We start from the raw sequence: 13,532 nt of genomic DNA, 5'->3' as shown, positions 1-13,532 counted from the left end.
AATGTCTCTGACCCCTCAGCGCCTACTGAAGAAGTAGTGTATACTCTTCCTGGTTGCTACACTGCCTGTCTCATACCTCTTCTTCTCTGGGCAACTACTAGCCAAGTGTCCCAACTGCCCACAGGAGTAACAGACTCCGGTCCCAAACCTGCATGGCCCTGAATGATACGTCCCACATCTGTGGCAACTTATATCCTTCTGTGGCTGCTTCCCTTGTCTCCTTTCCTGATTAGCACTGATATTAGGCCTCCTGGAGTTGCCTTACCCCTGATTGTTCTAAGGGATAAAGCCACCACGCTTGAACTGTCTGCCTCTGAGTGCAAAGTTTCTCCCTGTGGTCCTCTGGAATTGCATCCTCAGACTCCCTTTTTCTGCTGCAGCCCTTCTGACATAATCCTCCACCACCCTGCTCCTATTCACAAGCTCAGAAAACACCCGAATCTGTATAGGCGCCATAAAGCTTTGAATGTCACTCCTAAGGCCTCCCTCATACTTTATACACTTCTACTCAGCAAAGTCCTCAGGAGCTCCCTGACAGATGCGTGAGAAGCAGTACAATTCTTCAAACTTACTGGTGTACTCAGTAATAGTCATCTGGCCCTATTTAAGTTGAAGCAGTTCGAACTCTTTGGCATTTCTGACTGAGGTGGGGAAATATTTCTTATATAATTCCTCTCGGAACAACTCCCAAGAGATCACAACCCCATCAGGCTGCAGAATGCGCCTCATGCCTTGCCACCAGTGCTAAGCTTCACCATGCAACTGGTAGGTTCCAAACTCACCCACTGTTCATCAGGAACCTGCTGAGCTTGTAATGCTTGCTCAATGGCCTATATCCAGTTATCAGCATCGGTCAGATTCGAGGTCCCTCTAAAAGTTGGAGGGTGAACCTTCAAGAAGGAAGAGAGCGACATTGGACCATTATCACCATTATTGCCATTATTCCCATTATTAATTTGGTTTCCCAGGGCTTCAGCTGTCGCTTGCATTGCTGCTGCCATATTGCCTAATGCAGCCATGAAGTTTATAGGGTTAGGAGTGTTTCCTGATGCTTCAGGCATAGCATTGATGCCTATTCGGCCTCTACATCGCCTGCGTCCGCGTCTGCGAGTAGACATCTGGTCCCTATACACACCAAACAAGTGATATCAAGTTGATCAGTATCAATATCGCAAGTTCAGTGCTTTAAGTCCCAAATGCATGCTCATGAACGTTTATGCCACATATATCAGTTAGATATCCTAATAGCACATAAACACATACACAGAGAATGCCAAAAGCACAATCAGTCCGTCCTCAGGCTCTGTAGGAACGAATTGCTCTGATACCATAATGTAACACCCTACTACACAGAGTTTTATGCTTAAGTCGTAGAACAGAGGTAATGTAGTGTTACGGACCTCTAAACAGCAAAATAAATACATAATAGAGAAGAAGATAATATTCTAGGAGCCTTGAAACAAAACGGGTAAACAAAAATCGCAAAATAAAAAGTTTCACGCTCAAAAGAAAGGATTACTTGCGTGCTAAGAAACCTAATAGGAAATGATAAGGGTAAACCAGAGAGTAAAGGAAAGCCAAGGAAATAGCATAATTAGCCTCTGACTCAGCCTGCAAAGCTAAGACTAGCCGGAGGATATATATATATATATACATGTAAACATACATAAGTATCCCCAAAATATACCAAAATACCAAAATAAACTCCTATCTCTCCCTCAACTTCTAAGAGGAGCAGCATACACAAGTTACTTGGAGAGTAAGCTAAATACATATATACATATATATACAAACAGAAACCAAAATACACCCAAGAACTACTTCGCTTCAGGGATCCAGACGCCTAGCAAGGAGCCTCTCGACCTGCATCTGAAAAAACAACAACACAGTATGGAATGAGAATCAGAGGTTCTCAGCATGGTAAAAGTGCCACGCATATAATAAATAAGGTCCTGAGAATGCCATAGGCAATTCTAGAACTCTGTTGTTCAATTATCCAACTTAATTACTAAACGGAAGCCATAAACAGGGGTAGGTATTCTAAATCTACCTAACTTACTCAATTTCAATCCTAACATAACACCAAACCATTTTTCCTTTTCCTCCATCCCTCCATCATCCATAATGCAACAGAAACAAGCAACCAAACAAGTTCACGCACAAGTAATGAGCAGATAGTACAAGTAGCAAGTATAACAGGTAGCAGGTGGTATATATCAATTAGGCAAACCCAAGAAATGCATAGCAATCAAAATAAACAAATGCATATGATGCATGCCTGTCCTATGGCTGATGGGGCCCATCTGTCGGTTATCCAGCCAACCCGACAAGTCCAAAAACCTTAGATTGTCCCCCGTCGCGCATCCCCAAGAGTCTATGCATAGAGTTTACATTCATTCATCATATAATCACTCAATGGGGGTTATCCATACCCGGGAATTTATACGTGCCCGGTCACCCTTACGACATAGGGTCAACAGAGTATCGAGATTCAACCTGGAACACGTGGTGGCGAGCCACGGTTTTTACCTAGGGAAACTCGTATCTCAGATATCATTATTCATAAGCCATTTCAATTTCATTATGAATACATAATCAATTATCAAGCCTTAGCTTTAAACTTCGTTAACATTCTTATTTTCTTCATAAAAGCCACCATTTACATCTAATTCATCCTCAAGTTATCTTGTTTTCCTAGCTTCTTTTATCCACTGGACCTAGAACCATACTTTAAGCCTTAAAGGGAAGAAAATGGAGGTTTAGAAGTGGAAAATTGGTTTAAAACAGTCAAAATCGGTTTTTGCAGCAGGCAGCATCTACGCGTACGCATAGGCCACACGCATGCGTGGAGCGTATATCAAGTCACGCGTACGCATGAGTCATGCGTACGCGTGAATATGCACACACGTGTACGCATGCTTCTTGCGCATGCGTCGCCAAAATTCCACGCCACCGTACGCGTGAGCCACGCGTACGCGTGGATGGGCGTTTTTTGAAAAATGGGCAGAATGCCCAGAAAGCTTACTGCAACCAGTTTTGCCATCCTGTAACATAGATTTATACATCAAACTTTCAATGTCCATAACTTTCTCTACGAAATTCTGTTTTCACAAAATTTATATCAATTAAAAGCTCATAGAACCATCTTTCACTTGCAATAAATCACAACTCAATTCAAAATTTGTGGAGTAAATTATGGACGTCCAAAGTTTATCAAAATTCCTTTTTACCAAAACACTTCCAACCCTCATTTTCACCACATTCATAAGTCCTTATCTCTAAAACATGCATATTGCTAACATATCCATTCCCAACTCATCAACAACCACTTCAAGCTACCTTTAACCAATCCAATGAGCCATAACCTCAACTTTGCATTAGCATATATCATATATACATATATGAGCAACCCTTCACAAATACCATTCCATTAATGCAATTATCAACCCTTCACACACATAATTCCATTAACACATTTATCAACCCTTCATACATTAATCCATCAACTCACATAACAACTCTTTATTAACAAACACCAACCATAATTCATCAATATATATCAACATCAACACAACCCATCATAAGTAAATCCAAGAGCATACAATTAATAACTTCAATACCTCATAATTTCAATACATATTCACCAACAATTTATTCCAACAATATTACAAAACTATTCATTAAATGCAATTAACAAATTCAACTTATCCTATGGTTCCTCTAACCTAAGTTTTCACAACACCGTAAATATTAGACGTGCGAAACTTAAACCATACCTTGGCCGCTCACTTAGTTTTACACAAGGCAGCCTCACAACACAAAATATAGCCCCTCCAAGCTCAATTAAAACAGCCACAAACTAACCCTTGATCACCAATAAGCCTCCAAATACTCCCAATTCAATTCTAATGCATATATACCCACTTAATTTACACCTAATTCATATACATGTTCCAAATTCAGTTTTTCTACTATAAATGCAAGATTGGGATAGGATTAGGGTGTCCTTACCATACCCATATGCTCAATAACTTGAGCCCATAAGTCTCGGAAGCTAACTTGAGCCTAAAACACAAAATTGGACAAAATTTCACTATAAGCTTTCAATTCCACCAAAGAAAGGAGAATAGAGATTCTGAATAAAAAATAAAGCTTACCAGTGAAATTGATCCGATAGAAAGGTAGAGCTCGACGCGCTAGACGCGTGGCCGCAAACGATGCGGCGATCGGAGCTCAAACGTGGAAGATACGCTGGTTTGAAGGTTTGATGAGGGTTTGGGATCTCCTGCTCTCCCCAATCTGTTTTCAGCGCTATTGTTGCTGAAATGGGGACAAAGAGCTTCTGTCCCTCTTTTAAGTCATGGTCTGGTTGGACCCACGGGTCCGGTTTGGGTCCCGGTTTAACCGGTTCGACACTTCCGGTCCGATTTTGGGCCAAATTTTCGAAATTGGTATCAAAATTTTCGTTTTGACAAGCTCTATCCTATTTTGATATTAATTTTTGCATTTTTTCTTTCCTAATTAAAATGTAATTTATAACTAATTATTTACCGATTTTAGCGAAATTTATATTTAACAACTAAAATATGTTATATAAAACTCTTTATTGCAATTAAATAAAGTTTTTCACTCAATTTTTTCCAAATTTATGCATCATTTCTACTTACACTATGTCAATACTCTTTTCTTTTTACCACTGCTTATTCTCTTCTTTCCTTAGTATAATTACAACTTGTACATAATAAAAAAGTCTTTACAAAAAATAAAAGTAAAGAAAATAATATAACTTAAATAAATTTATAATATTATAAGAAACATATTAAATTTCTAAAATAGTATAATTAAAAAAGGCAATTCCATGATATTATTATACATATAAAAATATATAATTATTCTATGACAAATAATTACTTAATTTCAATCATTTTAATTTTTTTATGACAAATAATTACTTAATTTATTTTTTAATTTTGTTTTTAATCAAAAATAAATTCACTTAAAAATAAATAATGTGATTAAAAATAAAATGAAAAACATAATGGAATAATTATCTACCGTAAAAATTTGGTATTATTGAAAAATAAAATTAAAAATAAAGTTTAACTAAATTAAACATTAAAGAATTTTGATATATTTCTTTTCCGCAAGTTTATATAATAGTCATTCTACAAACATTTCAGGATGAGTAAAAGAATCTAAGAGTAAAATTATAAAAAAATAAATTTATTTAGAACGAAAGTAATGTGATTAAGTGTAATTTACTTATATGTGATTAAAAAATAATAGAATAACTATGTACTGTAAAAAAAATGATATTATTGAAGGATAAAATTAAAATTTATTTCTATGTATCGTTTTTGTCTCCAACGTTTTCGTCCTATTTAAGTTCCTAACGTTCCAAAATCATCTCAATTTTGTCCCACCGTCAATTCTGTTAACAGATCTCTAACGGCAGGACAATATTGAGTCAATTTTGAAACGTTGGGGACTTAAATAGGATGATTTAAACGTTAGGGATATCTTTGGGACTTACCTCAAATGTTGAGAACAAAAATGATACTTTATGCTTAAATATAAAATTATACATATTAAACTCTTATTTTTTAGATAATAAACGTTAAACTTAATTATTAGTAAAAAACATAGTTCTTCAAATCAATTTGAATCGATTGGTTGAACCAAAAACAAATGGAGAGTACGGTTCAATTTGCATAGAGAACCTCCAGAAGATAAAATTGTTTTAAAACTGGTAAGTTGGCCAGAAATCTATCGATCAAATCGAACTAGAACCGAAATAATTTTGGCTAACCCCCGAAATGGCATCGTTTTACTAATAATAAAAATACAAAAATTAAAAAAAAGCCAACAAACCATAAATTCCCTAAATCTCTCCTCCTCTTAATGATTGACGTCATTTTTGGTAGGAAAAAAAAGAAAAAGAAAGGTGTGAAGGGAAGTGACAGAGCAAAATCAGATCTAGTGTAAATCATCAAATGTAAAAGATAGTGGATGTGACTATAAGAAAAGGTGGGCTAAGGGTGGCACAAGCAGAGGAGCAACTACAAAGTATGAACACAGAGGAGGACATGAGTGAGGGAAAGGGTTGTTGCAAGGGGTGCCACTGGAGCTGTTCATACTTGAGGGAGAGGGAGAAGGTTGGATAGTATATCATCATTGTCGTTGTTGCTAGTTTAATTTGCTACTACCATTAAAAAGAATTCACTAGTATTCATACCCTGCCCCAAAAAACATAAAGTCAGGCCCAATGATGATAAATGCCCACCTAAATAAGGTTGCTTCATCTGTTTACCCGACCTCATGGAGGTCAGGCACGATAAAAGTGGTCCAATCCTACTTATCTGAATAAGTAACCACCTCCCTAAATATCTCATACTATCTCTACTTTATCTAGAAGATATATCTCAACAAACTCCCAAGATAAAGGGAACAGTTATCCACCCCAAAGTTGGAACTACTTTAAAAAGGTGGTTATCTCTCCACTATAAATACACTGACACACTCAGGTATATTCAGGACCCAATCTACTAAAAAATCTGCTTAAAACCCTTGCTAACTTAAGCATCAGAGTCTCTTATAGGTACCACCCCCACCTCCTCATGAGGAACTCCGATGGCGGCACCTCGGCAATAAGAAAGTCGGACGCTACCTCAGAAGGAGTCTGGACCTCATGTCTAGGCCCAAAAGTAATCCCGTTTCATGTAACCCTCGAAACATTGGCATCGTTGTTGGGGACATCCACGTATGGCGGACAACCAGTATGATGATGGTCATACAGTGTCTGATCAAAACTAGAGTCCCACCATGATGACCTGACGCTAGCATTACCTCCACCCCGAGAGAGAGAACAAATGCCCCCCCGATGGGAAGGAACTTTGGGAAACCCTCATTCGCGGTGGATTCATTCGGAGGTCCACCCGCCTGAAGATGAAGAACCTTCCCACCCAACGGAGATACTATGCTTAGTTCACGGTCACCGCGGACGATTAGAACAAATCAAGCTAGAGGCCGAATGACAACAAGAAGCAAAAAGGGAATTATGAAAAGAAGTGCGACGACAGAAAGAGCTGGAGGAAAAGCTCCCGAGGTTAGAGGCTGACCTCCGAAGACGGAGTAATTGAACATATCGAGAGGAAAGCCCTCTTAGAGGTGAAGACCCATTTGTTGAAGAGATCATGTGATCTAGGGTTCCTAGAAACTTCAAAACTCCTGACACAGATATCTATGACAGAACAACATATACGAGGATTTACCTCAATAATTTCAAAAGTCAGATGTACCTAGTTGATTCCTCTGATGCAACTCGTTACAAGGCTTTCCAACAACTCTGACTAAAGCGGCAATGAAATGGTTTGATAACTTACCACCCAAGTCGGTAACTTGCTTTGATGACCTGGCAAGAAAGTTTCTTACCAGACTTTTAATTCAGAAAGACAAAGTAAAGCATGCTACAAACCTGCTGGGGGTCAAGCAAGAAGTTAGAGAGACACTCAGAGATTACATGGAGAGATTCAATAAAGCCTTCTTGGAAATATAAAACCTACCTCCTGAGGCGGTAATAATGGGGCTAGTTAATGGCCTCAAGGAAGGGCCATTTTCCTAATCCATATCCAAGCGATACCCAACTTCTTTGTATGAAGTACAAGAGTGAGTAAAAAAATACATCAACATGGAGGAAGACTCCCGACTTAGAGAGCCTCCCTCAAGGCCCAACCTACCCTACCAAGCTTGGGACAAGGAAAAGAAAACTAAGAAAAAGGAAAAGTACAACTTGGAAAAGCCTCGAAGATATCATAACTACACCCCACTCCGAGTTTCTCTTGTAGATATTTACAAGGAGATATGTCACACCAAAAAGCTTCCACCTCCTCGGCCCATTAAGCATAACAAAGCTGGAAGTCGGATAGAATATTGTGAGTACCACAAGCTATATGGACATTCTACTAACGATTGTTATGACTTAAAGAATGTCATAGAAAAGCTGGCTAGGAAGGTTGGCTAGAAAGGTACTTGGTCAAAAGATCGGACGATCAAAGAAAGAGAAAAAGAGATGATAAGGACGGAGGACAACGAGATCATCCCCCGAAAACTCCTGAGAGGCACATACATATGATAAATAGAGGATTTGCTGGAGGAGGAATCTCAAAATTCTCATATAAAAGGCATTTCAAAGAAGTTTACCAAGTTGGGGAAGATAATAGAATTTTCGATATGCCAACCATCTCGTTTACCAAAGAGGATGTACAAGGGGTGACACCTGGCCACAATGACCTAATAGTGATAACAATGATCCTTGCCAATGCGAATCTCCATAGAACTTTGGTGGACTAGGAGAGTTCGGCGGATATACTGTTTAAGCCTACTTTTGACAAACTCGGGTTAGAAGAAAAGGATCTGAAGGCATACCCAGACAACCTTTTCGGGCTGGGGGACATGCCAATCTGACCTCTTGGATTCATCTCGCTATACACTACCTTTGGAAAAGGCACGATGTCAAGGACATTAAGCAAGGTTGCGAGAACTGGACCGGTCATTGAACTGGTTAGGTGACAGGTTCAATGGTTCAATGGTCCAACCGAGGTCCAACCAGAGTTGAACCGATTTCATTAAATATATAATAAAATTATTAAAAAACTCAAACTCTCCCATATGTGAATTTCTGTAAGTCAATCAAGTCACTCTGCAAAACATCCAAAATATGTACCCAATCTAAGAATCATAAACATAATTCAACCAAATCATATGAAGCCATATAGCAAATTCAATGCAGAATTGTGGCAATATTTTTATTTTGAATCAATAACAACAAAACAACAATTCACCAAAACAAATACAACAGGTTGGATTTAAAAATCAATCTCAGTCGAATTAATAAATTAAATAATTGAATTTGTGACTCAATCTTAGCAGAATTAATTCAATATAAACAGACTGAATTCAAATAAAAATTCAAAACATTAATATCTCAAAATTCAGCAGAATCATCAATAATACATCATATGCATGTTTAGAATAAATTTCAAATTTCAGAGGGATATAGTTAGAGAAATAGAATCAGGGAGTGTTAGAGACTGAGACTTGAGACCTGAGAGGGTTAAAGGCTTGAATCAGAGAAGAAGAGACTTGAATCTGAGATCTGAGACCTGAGAGGGTTGAAGCAGAGACTAGAGACATGAGACACGACGAAAGGTAGTCACTTCGACTTCGAGACTCTACGCGAAGAAGAGAAGCAACGACGGAGAAGCAATGGCGGTGAGACACGGTGCAGAGCATAGAAGCAGAAATGACGCCAACGAGGAGGGGAGAAGGAGGAACGACGAGGAGGGGAGAAGGAAGAACGACGAGGAGGAACGACGAGGAGGGAAGAAGCAACGACCCACGGTGACAAAGCGAGCTCAGACAGAGAGGGCGACAGGTAGAGAAGGGAGAGAAGGGTTCCACAATGAGTTTGAGCTCAAAAATAGTATGGTGGGTGGTGGTTGTTCTTGGAATTCGAAGAGAGGAGGGGATTATGGGTGGGACTAGGGTTTTCTGCTGGGTATGAGTGAGAGAGAGAGAGAGAGAGAGAGAGAGAGAGAGAGAGAGAGGGTAAGGGGGTAGGGTGGGATGTTATCAGCTTCAGCTTTGCTTTTTTTTTTTCCCTCAGCGTCAAAACGACGCCGTTTGTTAGATTTTAGAAAACTGGTCCTTGTAAAAATCCAGCCGGTTTGACAGTTAACCACCGGTTCAATAATCTTTTTTGCCAATTTTTTGCAGGACGGTTTTGGTAGACTAGATCAGCCAGATGATCGATTTCTGGTTAACCCGGTTGAATCGGCCAGTCCGGTTCGGTTTCAAAACATTAAGTTGACGTCATGTCTTCTTACAATGTCTCAATAGGTCGAGCTACTTTAAACCGACTTGTAGCAGTTGTCTCTACACCTTACCTATGCATGAAATTTCCTACGACAGAAGGAATTGCCACCATAAAGGGAGATCAAAAGTTGGCAAGAAAGTGCTACAATGAAAGTCTCAATTTAAAAGGCAGTACAAGTGGGAAAGAAGTCAACACTATTAAACTCGGCAGTATTCAAACTTGGTAAGAACTACGTCCCCAACCTGAAGGGAAGATAGAAAAAGTGTAAATTGGGGATCATGCTGAAAAGACAACGAGTTAGCCAGCACCAAGCCAGGGGGCAATAATAGAAGCCTCATCCAATAAACTCTCCATGCCCCCTCAATGTTAAAAAGAGATGACAGCTCGGAAATAATGACCATATTCAACCAAAATTTAGGATGGATGACTCCTATAGTCAACAAAGTTACACACTGGTCCACAACATTCTTTACAAAAGAGGGATATCTATGCCTCTATTGAAGTAGGACAAGTAAAATACCTAATAGTAGGAATTGACTATTTTACTAAGTGGATCGAGTCGGAGCCATTAGCAACCATCATAGTCCAGAAAAGTCATAAATTTCTTTATAAGAACATTGTTACAAGGTTTGGAGTTTCCCACTCCATCACCATAGACAATAGAACTTAATTTACCCACTCAACCTTTAAAAACTTGGTGGCTAGCCTTAAGATCAAGAACCAATTCACATCGGTGGAACATCCTCAAACCATTGGTTAAGCTGAAGCAGCAAATAAAGTGATATTGGCAGGGTTAAAGCGCCGACTACAAGAAGCAAAGGGAGCATAGGCAGAAGAGCTTCCTTAAGTTCTGTGGGCATATCGGACAACTCCTCATTCAAAAATAGGGGAGTCACCTTTCCGACTTGCTTATGGCATAGAAGTCATGATTCTTATAGAGATTGCTGAAGAATCTCCCAGAGTTAAATTCTATGATGAAGTGATCAATGTCCAAGCACAGAAAGAAGAGCTTGACCTCCTCCCAAAAGTTTGAGAACAAGCTCAGATTAGAGAAGAAGCATTGAAGCAAAGGATGGATTTGAGATACAACCAGAAGGTAATCAAGAGAAGCTTCGCCATCAACGGCCTTATACTGATCCAAAATGACATTAGAGTTCAGAAGTCAGGCGAAGGAAAGCTCACTACAAACTGGAAAGGGTAACTATAAGGTGTCCGACCTAAAAGGGAATAGGCTCTCGAGGTTGTGACACGCATGTAACTTAAAAAGGTATTATAATTAGAGAAGTGTACCTTGCTCCCTAATATACTCTTTTTCCTAACTTCATAGTTTTTTTCCGAAAAGGATTTTCTTGAAGGGGGTTTTAATGAGGCATCATAGCAAGGGCTAGGGATTATGAGAAAATCTTTAGCAACAAACTTATGTAAACCCCTTTTTCTTATCAAATAATAAGATATTTCTTCTACCATATTTTTCATTCTCAAATGCATTAATTTAAGCTAAAAAACTGCGAAAATCGTTAATAGACTTGTATGGTGTAAGAACCGTAATCTAAAATTGACTGTTTTGACAATATAAAATAATAATTAAATTGTCCAGAATAGGTTCAAAATTTAGAAGTATTAATTTAAAAATATAAAGGTGAAATTCAGATTTAGTGAATTTTTTAAGTAGAAAAATGTAATTTTCTGTGGAAATTTACGTGAAAATGTGTACCGGCTTAAGTCTGTCCAGTACTGCATGAGAGTAATAAAAACAGTAGAAAAACTTAGGAAAATAATTAAAGTTAAAAATTGGGTGCTAATTTTAAAGGTTTGGTCCAAAGTTGGGCCAAACGGGCCAAAAATATTAATGGGTTGGACCGGGTCCAAGTTGGGTCCAAGCCCAACACTTATAAGCCACTTGGGGCTTAGGTTCTGCATCTTCCTCATTAAACACAAGTGAGGGCTGCTGAATTGAGAGAGAGGAAGAGGAAAACACCATTGTTACTATTCAATCTCTTTCTTTTGCTTGTAACTTGAGCTATGGTGCTTCGATTCGCGTCCTGTTTATGGCCACACAAAGCTCTCGTTGTGCCCGTCGTTTCTAACTAAGTATTGTTGGTAAGATTTTGAAATCCACACTCCATTCTTCAGCCTTTATGAATTTCAAAATTATGATTTTAATTTTGAGTAGATTTTTGTGATTTGGTTTTTTAGGTACCAACTATTAGTGGGAATTTGTTGGGTTTCATCACAATCTACTATGGGTAAAGTAAGCTTACTCTCAACCCTTGTGAAATTGTGTATTTAGGAACCCTATTTATTTTTATTAATTAATTATGTATAGCTTGATAATTGTGATATTAGGAGCAATTGGAGTTGAGTTGGTCGCTTGAATGAGCTTGGTTGTGATCAATTGGTGATTTTGGTGCTGGTAATCGGCCAAGGTATGGTTTCGGTTTCTTTTATGTAATATATAATGTTTCGTAAAACATAGGCTAGTGGACCTTTGGATAAGTGTGAATTGTTGATGATGTATGATGATTATTGGTGTTTGTGATTACTTTGATGAATTATGATGATTAATTTTGATAATGATGACGAGTATTGATTGTGTGGTTGATATTGATAAAGATTGGAGGTGATGGTGAGTTTGATGATGATTGAATCGGAAAATAATAATTTTGATGAATTTGATTAGTAGTGATGATGTTTCATAGTGATGAGATTAATAGAAAATCTAAGAAAAATTATGAAATTGAATAGTTTTGATAGTGGATAAATGAGGCATAGTTGAGAAATACTTGTATGATGTTTGAGTATGTTTTGAGTTGGTTTAATTTTAGAAGTTTTGGAAAAACTAGAGAATTGTCACTTTTGGTAAAAATCCATTTTTAGGAACTTTGGCAGATCATAACTTGAGCCTCGATTTTTGAAATTGATTGGATTTTATTTTAAATTGAAGATGATAAAGAGCTTTAAAATGATATAAAGTTTGAGAAAAATGGAATTTTGTAGAGGAAGTTATGAACGTCGGAAGTTTGGTACAAAAAATTTAAAATTCTGCAGCTTTAAAATTTTCTAAGTCTGATACAACATGCGTACGCGACACAGTGCACGCAACACGGGCATTCTCTACTGCCTGGGCACTGCATGCATATGCGGAAGCTCAAATTTTTACCCATGCGTACACGAGATTTTAACATGCGATGCGTACACATGACAGGGAATGCACATGCATGACCCCTATTTTGTTGAAAAATGATTTTTTTCCATTTTAAGGGTTCTCTAACTTTCTAAACTTCTTTAATTACCATTTAAGATTACTAACTAGTAATTAGGCCCGATGACTGATGCGTGAGCATCGTTCCTATCTTTTCCTAGTGAATTTGCAATTAATTTGTTGAGTTTAATTAAGAATTAATTATCTTTTAGCCACTATGGATGCTACTTTGAGTCTTGTGAAATTCTGTTTATTTTAGGTAGCAATTGGTTAGATTTGATGGAGCTTCCGCAGAAAAAGAGAAGAAGGCCATATAGGGCAGGAATGGCTTAAAGGATGGAGAGGAAGCTTGCACAAATGGAATCAGCACAAGAATTAAAGGAGATGACAGCGAGGAGCGACGCGTGTGCGTACCAGACGCGATCGCGTGATTTGGAGCTTTCCATGGCGACGCGT

At 38.2% G+C, this 13,532-nt stretch overlaps 1 pseudogene; it reads right to left on the bottom strand.

The window, feature by feature from the left end:
* Positions 1-416: 416 nt before the first annotated feature.
* LOC148581010 (uncharacterized) lies at positions 417-1,118 on the bottom strand (annotated as a pseudogene).
* Positions 1,119-13,532: the final 12,414 nt, after the last annotated feature.

The sequence above is a fragment of the Arachis ipaensis genome, chromosome B10, assembly GCF_059453495.1.
Source record: "Arachis ipaensis isolate K30076 ecotype BB chromosome B10, ASM5945349v1, whole genome shotgun sequence".
Lineage (NCBI taxonomy): Eukaryota > Viridiplantae > Streptophyta > Magnoliopsida > Fabales > Fabaceae > Arachis > Arachis ipaensis.
Note: the sequence above shows the minus strand (reverse complement) of the source record. Positions and strands in the feature narration are given on the sequence as shown.